Source organism: Xiphophorus maculatus, chromosome 8 (genome assembly GCF_002775205.1).
Source record: "Xiphophorus maculatus strain JP 163 A chromosome 8, X_maculatus-5.0-male, whole genome shotgun sequence".
Lineage (NCBI taxonomy): Eukaryota > Metazoa > Chordata > Actinopteri > Cyprinodontiformes > Poeciliidae > Xiphophorus > Xiphophorus maculatus.
In genome coordinates, this window is record NC_036450.1 from 12,341,161 (window position 1) to 12,349,914 (window position 8,754).

Below are 8,754 nucleotides of genomic sequence, written 5' to 3' on the forward strand. Positions count from 1 at the left end.
TGTGAGGATTTTTGGTCTGGCTACAGTCTATTTCATCTTATGCAAAATTTGTTTTTGCTTTTTCAGATTTTTGTGGCAACACACTAGCATTGCTTAATCTGTTGTTTTAACTTTTTCAATAAAGAATCAGCATTTCATTGAGAAAGTCAGATTTTTGCACTTTGGACTCATTCTACGTAAATTGCATGTGTTCTAACGGTAAACCCAAAGTTATTCAGTAAATATTTATTTTTATGTGTAATATGTGCAATCATATTATGCAAGCTTAATTATTGTTCAGGGGTTTGCAAAAGAGGAGCTAAAAAGTTACATGTTTCTTTTGGACCTTTCATAATGACTCGCAATAACTTTGGCAAAAGATTATAAAAAACAAACAAATAATGTTTTAAATGTAGGTGCCGATTTTCGTAGTTTATCAGTTTTTTAAACGAATAATTGCACTTAATTGCTGCTACAAAATTACTAAGGCTATGAGCAATAATTTTAGATCAGTCTTTCTTGTTATTAGTTTGAAAACTAGAGCTTTTTCAACATAATTTTGGACAAACACCAGCATCTGATTCAAGAAAATGTGCCCATCCTTTTCTTGCGAAAGGTTTATGTTTTTTTTTCTACTTTAAAATCGAAAGAGAAAGAAATAAAATGCTGGTATTTAAAAAATGGCCACAGATTTCCTGTATTAGATATATACCAGAAATTAAAGTTGTCGCCTTCAAAAGCTCTAGACGGGTTTTATTTTGCTGGACAGAGGGCAAAATTTTGTCAAAGCTGCAGACTGCTGTCCTAATTTGTTCAGTTAGTGCGAGGGATGAGTGTGTCCTTTATGCATGTGTGTGTAAGCGTACGTCTGCCCCATGTTGCACTTACCTGAATTTCTATTGTCTCTTTCTGCTGCTTCATTTTGACAAATTTGTGTTTCCAGGAAGTCTCTGAGGTCACAGCAGCATCTGTTGCTACTTATGTCCACAATAAAGTCATGAGTCACGTGCACACACACACACACACACGCACACACACACACACACACGCACACACACCTACACACACACACACATAGAGCGCATCAGTAAAGGTTACAGAAGAGCTGAGACCCAATCAGACATAAAGGCATGTTTAAAGTTTCAAAAGTGACTTTAAAGAGCGATTCACGTCATATCCTCCACATGTAATGTAAATCGGTGTGTGTGGGAGTTTTACTATTTGTTTTAGCATTATGTCTATTGTAGTTATGTCAATACATTGTTTTAATTATAAAAATAGTGTTTAAAATTAAAACTTTATTGTAGTGTCTCTTTCATAGTATATTTGTGTTTCCAGTTCATATATCAGATTACTGAGAAAACAGTATATTACTGAGGAAGCTGAGTAGCTTTAGTCTGGTTGAAGATGACCACGGCATAACTCGTCATCTTTAAGAATATAACTGATGTTTCATTTCCCAAAACCACATTTTTGCTCAGAAACTTTGCTCAGGATTTCTGTTGGAACTAAACAACAAATGTCTTTGCTCTTATTAAAACTAGCATGACATTTAAAAAACAGCAAGTAGCAAGATAAAAAAAATTAGAAATTGTTGACACTGAAGCCTAATGCTTCCATGTCAGAGAGCTCTGTACATTACATGCAGAAATTTAAAAAAAATTAAAATGTTTATTTTTTACATTCAAGATAAAGTTGCATTGTAAGTGATTAAATTAACTTGACGAAGCAATGTTTGTACATTTTGTAACTCAGGTTTGTGAATGAAATTAACTGAAACATGATTCATTACTGACTCATCTGCTCCTTTTTTGAGTCTGCTGAAGATATTTTTAATCTGTCTGCTGTTTGTTGGCAATACCAGTTGTGTAAATCCAGTAGTTTTGGACACAAACTAATGGATGACTTTCAACCAGAAGGAAACATGCCACAGACATCAAACCAGCACAGATAAAACACACTGCATGTTTTCACACATCCTCAGGGATTACGTTAAAATGTATGTATTTCTCATAAGATTGGTCATCACAAATCATCTAACTTTGTATGCACTTAGATGTGGAGTCAAGTTCAGAATATTTTAGGTAGGAATTTTATGTTTCCTTTTCTATGTCAAACTGCACTCTGCTCTTTGCCTGATGCCTAGTATCTGCCATGAATGGCAGGTAGGTAAGCATGCATTTTACACAGAATGTGCAGCTTATCTAAAAAAATCACTTAATTTACATTTACTGGAGATAGGGAACAGAATGGTATTTGCTGCTCAACTGCTGCCATTTACGATTTTGTCTAAAATCAATAACATTTCGGCAGTCAGGTCATCAAACCCGCTTTCTCATTGTTTTCAGAACACATCCCGAAGTACAGTGAGATACATTGGTTATATGCTGCTGGAGGGACTGGTGCATTGTAAAATAAAGGGCATTATGAGAAAATGATGAAAACACTTGGTCTTCCAAATGGAAAATTCTGGAGTTGGCATGTTAATCGAATTTAGCTTCTTATGTTGGTAATTAATAGGGCTAGCTTTACAAAAACATCAGTATCTTCATGCTTTCCTTTAATGATGTAGACCTCTATTTTCAGTGACTTGTAGTTGCAGGTTTTGTTAATTTTTTGTGCTTATGGCATTTTATCAGCTTTTAATTCTAGTTGGAGTTGTGTTTGACAATAAAAGAAAAACGCACAAAAAACCTCTACATTTCTGAGTATCTTCTGCTAATCCAACCTTGAGTGGTGACATTTATTGCACTGTGCTGAGCCGAAATGTTGAAAAGTAAAGATATAAAGATGGCATAGGGAAGCGGCCCCGCCTGTTAACAGGCAGACATGTTAGAGGCGCGAGGACCACCCAATTGTAGCTTCCTCCCACAAAATTCAACCAGATGTGTAATGAAGGCCAGTGCATACATGAGGATGGTGTGTGTGTAATCATTCTCACCTGGGTCATAGTGTGTGTGTGCGGATCCAGCCCCCTGTAGAGAGGTTAATGGATGCAACCCCAAGTTATTGTGGGGTTCAGACGTGTCATTTCTTCCGTCTATAGAGCTGATTTTACATGAACTCACCCTACATGCTTATTTTGTGATGTCCAACTTTTACTTTTTTCTTTTTTTGCAGTTTAGGTTTTCTTCCACCCCAGGGCTTACATGAGGAATTAATTTTAATATTGCGCTTCCCTTTTCCCCAAACCCCCTCAACTGACAGCCCACCTCCATTTCCACCTACACCTCCACCCTCTCCTGCCCCCTGTCTCCTCCTCACCCCTACCTTACAGCTGTTGTTTTGGATTAGTCAAATAGCTCCTGTCAGATCCAGTGATCCCTCTCCTCTGCCACCCACAAAGCTGCAAAGCATTCTCGGCTGCTCCCTCTGTGTCTCGTGCACATGTGCAGAAGCTGCATTGGTGGAGCTGGCAGGTGCGTGTCAAGGTGTCTGCATGAGCAGGGCGTTCAGCTTGCCGCGGTTGCACAGAGCCGCACAGACTTTCTTACTATTCAAGCCCAGAGAGGCGCATCGGTGTTGGCATACCGCTCACACCTCTTAAGAGCAATAACAAAAAAGATTTGTTGTTTTAAACTGGGAAAGGAGGCTTCCCAGCGAAAATTCCCAGTATTTGACTTGCCTGGAATTCACCTTCCTTTGCAGAGGCTCCTCCCTTCCCCTTTATGCATCCCGGAGAGTCTTTTCATGGCAAAATTTATTATTTTCTTTTATTTGCACAATTTTGACAGCTGTGGGTCTGGTCATCGGCACTGCGTGAGACAGACTGACACTGAAAAAAGTTTTGACGTGATGATGGCAGGAGTAATAGTGTTATTCCAATCATTTGGAGACAGGGAGTCTCTGCGCGTGTGGAGTCCAGTTGAACAAGCATTGCAGAGATATGCATCGAAGCAGAAATGGGAGAGGTGCTACACGATAATTTGACACAGACATGTCAAATCAATTATGTCGGTTTAGTGAAAGCAGAAAGAGGAATTGCTTACATTTGTGGTTTTAGTGTACAACATGGTTTCAGAAAAATCTACGACAGTCTTGTGCAAGATCACCCACACGAAGGTTGTCTCAGTTCTCACAGTTGAATACGGAATTGTTTGTTTCACAGATACAATACTAAAATGCAAAGATAAATTCTTGATCCATGTTGCTTGGTATGATGGAGTTTCCTTAAACTGGATCAAACACAATTATTGAGGTAGAATGTCAAGAAGGGAATAAAAAAGACCATTGGACCAATAAATGTAACAATTGAGAATGCTGCTTAATTATATTTTTATATTAAGTATGATCAATTTCAATACTTAAAACATTTTTTGTTGTCACTCGTTACCACCAACTCTCTGTACTCTTCTTGACCATTTCTAAAATACTTATCTTGGAGGTCTGAGGGGGTGTAGAGTGAAAGGAAATGGTGAGAGTACAGCCCCCTGAGGTGCGCCTGTGCTGCTAACCACCTGGTTAAACATGCAGACAGACAAATTTTGGTTTCCATTTTAAAGCTTTTGAGAAAACTTATTCTCATGTCCTGAATAAGTCATTTTAATCAGATTTTAGAAAGAATGCACTTAAGCTTGCATGTACAACATTTGCTGCCTTTGTCCTTAAAAAAGTACAGCCTGTCTGCATGTGATGACGGTTGGTTCTGTTGGTTTTCTACTACTTTACTACATCTACAAGTAAATTACTTGCCATATTGAAATATAGTTTCTATCAAAACCCGTGAATAATCTGGTTAGTGATTTTGGATCACCATTATTTTGAACTTTTGCTTTTCTTTTTTTCCCCACATGAATCATTTTTAGAAGCAAAGCATATTTGCCCTTAAAAATAAACAGTTTAATGAGTAAAAACAACAAAAATCAGAAGCTGCGCAGTAGTATGTTGCTTACACAGGAAGACTTTGTATGCAGATGTTGTGGTCACAAGATAAATTGTGCTTCAGCTGAGATAAAAGGAGTGTTGTTTCCCTTCCTAATAACGCAGTAACACTTCTTACAAAAATATGACATCCTTAAATCGGACAAATCCTTTGTTTCATGCTGCTCACATCAATATGGTAGCTGTTAACTCTTTATGGCAACATAAGTAATGTATCAATCACTCCCATGTTTATACACACATAGATTGATGTGGTGGCTTTAATCAGTTAAGTGGCTCTTTGCCAGCCAGCTCAATCCGGTAGGCAGACACTATTATAAAGTCATCAGACCCTGACACGCATCATCTGTGTGCCTTTTTACATACATTAGGACAAATTATTGAGCTCTGTTAAATATATATTGACATTCAAGGAGTTTCTTCTTAATGGTATCTCTAAATAAACAGATTGGACCCATTTGATATTTGATTGATATAAGATTTCAAATGTAATTTAAGCAAAGACCCAGATGGATACCTTTAGACCAAGAGGTCTTTAGAACATGAGAGTCTGCCTTCGGTAACCAAAGACAATGAGCCATGAAGTCACCCATGTGTCTCTATACAAACCCCATTCCTTTATTCAGAATTCAAAATAATAATACCTATTTAAAGAAGTTGAAGATATCAACTTTGAAAAAAAAACAACAATTTTCCAAAATATGAAACTCAGGCGTTCCCTTCACCTCCACGGCCACAGGTGCATACATACGCATATCGCTTCTACACACATTTGTAAAAGAATAAATTTCAACATGGCACCATGAAACTTCCTTCGCAAGTAACTTTTAGCAATATCATAAGCAATGGAGTAAGTGGAGGAACTTCTACGTTTTTTGAAAATGGCAGAGCAATCTGAGATTCTTGCTCCTCCATTTTCTACAAAAATCTCAAACTCTGACAAATTAATTTAGTCACAGTTAATTCTTTTTTTACTTAAAAAAACTACCAACCTGATGATAATAGATGTGATAGACACATTCTATGTTTCAGTTCTGTTCTCCTTCACCTGTGGGTTGTTTCAGATCAACTCAGCCAGAGCGCTACGGTGTGATTTGAATCATCATCATGGACAATAATCTCAACCAACATAAACTGGAAAAACAATGTTATGTGGGGGATCAAATTTGGGATCTACCACACCAAGACATTAGGACAAATTCAACCTTTTGTTTGAGTTCATTTATTCAATGGGGGGAAATTCTGCCTGGATTCTCTGTGATTAAATTCCAACTTGGCTTTTTACAATAGCTGCATCTTCATACAATGAATAGATCAAATTCAGGATACTTAAATTATTAAATAAAACATTTTTAACTGAGAAAATATCTTTGAGCATATGCATAAGGAGAGTTTATTGCTCTTTATTAAGCCTAAAACATTTCTCTTGAGGAGTCAAATGGCTGTAATTTGTCTGGGAAAGCTGCAGAAAGAAAGGAAAGACTAAAATTTGGCATTTAGCTGCACTTCCATCAGTAATATGTCAAGTAGCTTTAGTTCAAAACTTGAACTGTTTTTTCTAGTAACAATTTGTTCCTTTCCTCTTCCCTTTTCACCTTCATCATTCCATCCTGGTGTGTGCTCCAAACAACCAACTTCATCACATGTTCATCCTCAATTTAAGACAAGGTTCTACCTCTTAAACTCACTGCTTCCTCTGAAAGACAATGGCCTGGCGGAGCAGCTGTGTACAGAGTTGTGTTTGCAATGGTAGCAGGCAAATGTATCAGTACATCCTATTATTTCATATGTTGGTCAGCTGTGTTTCTGTGGAAGTAGATTTTAATGAACATTAAGAGTGGTGGTGGTGCTGCTGCTGCTAGCTTATAGCTATGTGTGTATTTAGATTTATGATGCAGGAAGCAGCGATGGTGTCACTGAAAAAACAATAGGCAGAAAATTCACAACTACACACACATTAAACATTTTTGCTCTCACTTGTCTAGCAAAGCCCTTGCGTCTCCTGCAAGAAACTCCCTTCCTGCTGAAGTGCTCTAAGAAACACCCCCCCCCCCTGTTTGACGTCAGCTTAAAGTGACTGATGTTATGCATCCTCCTCTATACTTTACAGTAAAATACCTGCAGCTGTGGTTGCCAGAATTGTACCATATACGGCAACCACAGCTGCCAGGATTGTACGGTAAATTGAGAACTTTTTTTTATAATGTAGAACAAATAAATATCCTTACAAAAGTACTCTTATTTCCATTTTTTTTGCATTTTCTCTTGTCCCCCTACTTGTATAAAGTCATGATTATAAAATTAAAGGAATGATATCGATGATCTTGCAAATAAAAATCTGACAGTTGTGACAGATTTGCATTTATTCCACTTTACTCTGATACTAATAGATAAAAGCCAGAGTAATTGCAGCATAAATTAGTCTGATGACTTGTCTACCTTACCTGACATTGTGCACAGGGGGAAAAGACTCCATGATGACTCTGGAGGAGCTGCAGAGATTTACAGCTAACACACCTAAATATGTTCGATATGCAGAACTCTGCGGATGTTTGGCATGCTGAGGAGGTAGTTGGATCATTAGAATCAGCTGTGTTGGAACACAAACACATCTAAGACTGGCAGGACACCGGCCCTTGAGGACTGAAGCTGAAGCTTTTGTGCAGAGCTGACACTGCACATGACCCTGGTGGTAGCAGCATTACCTGTTAGGATGCTCGTCTTTACCACTCAGGAAAGCTAGTCAGAGACGCCTGGAGGAACATTGACCTAGATAAAGGTCAATGTTGGAAAAAGACTTTAAATAGAGCCAAATGATACTAAACATGCAGCCAAAACTATTGAACAAAGCTCTGAACAGTAAGCTGTTGTATCATTCATAATGTGGATAATCATGTGTTATTTTCCTTCTACTTCACAACTACTATATGTACTAACTTTGTTTGTCCATCCAAATGTGATAAACACATTCAGGCTTGTAATTGAGCTAAACTGTTAACAACACTTTTCAGAACAATGCAAGGTAGGACACTATACCTTGCATTGTATAGGTATAGTGCATATATATATATATATATATATATATATATATATATATATATATATATATATATATATATATATATATATATATATATATATATATATATAAAGACACTAAAGAGAATCCATACACTAAAGGTGTCATATTTATTTCATGAAATTATGGCTTTAAGAAGAAAAACAATGTTTCAGTATTGCTTTACATCAGCCAACTCTGTTTTATTAATGCATCGGATGCAGAAATATTGCAATCACTTCCTTTTGTTGCAGAGAAAATGATAGATATTCCTGAATGGAGGCCCAAAGTGTGCCCATTATGTGTTTTGTCATGAGACAATGGCCTTAAGGCTCAGTGTTCACTTATTACAAGCTTCCTTTCATGTAACTCATCCCCCCCTCTATTTTGATGGAAGGCCTACTTGAGACAGGCAGAAAAGTCTTGGCCGCTGCCCTCTCCCGCTGTGAATGCAGACCGTCACCCAGAGATAAAGGTGATATAAAATACAAGAGATTATGGTCGTTACACTGAGCTCTTCCTCCAGTTCTCTTTCACAATGCAATAACAGTCAATCACCTGCATAAAGCAGCCTAAATATAGGGTTTAAGACTTGTTACACCACTACACGCAGCCTTGGCTTATAATTGAAACTTTTCTATTCTGTTTTTTTTTCTTCTTCTTCTTTTTTTCAAATGCTTTGGCTGCTGAGAGGAGATTGGCAGCTTTGAGTGGCCAGCAGATGAAGCGGCTGGCGCGGTAATGAATAGAACGCTGATTGCAGGATCCCCGAGATGCAAATTACGGTGCCTGCCACCCCTGACGACCGGCAATTACCGGGCCGCGGTGGCGGACGC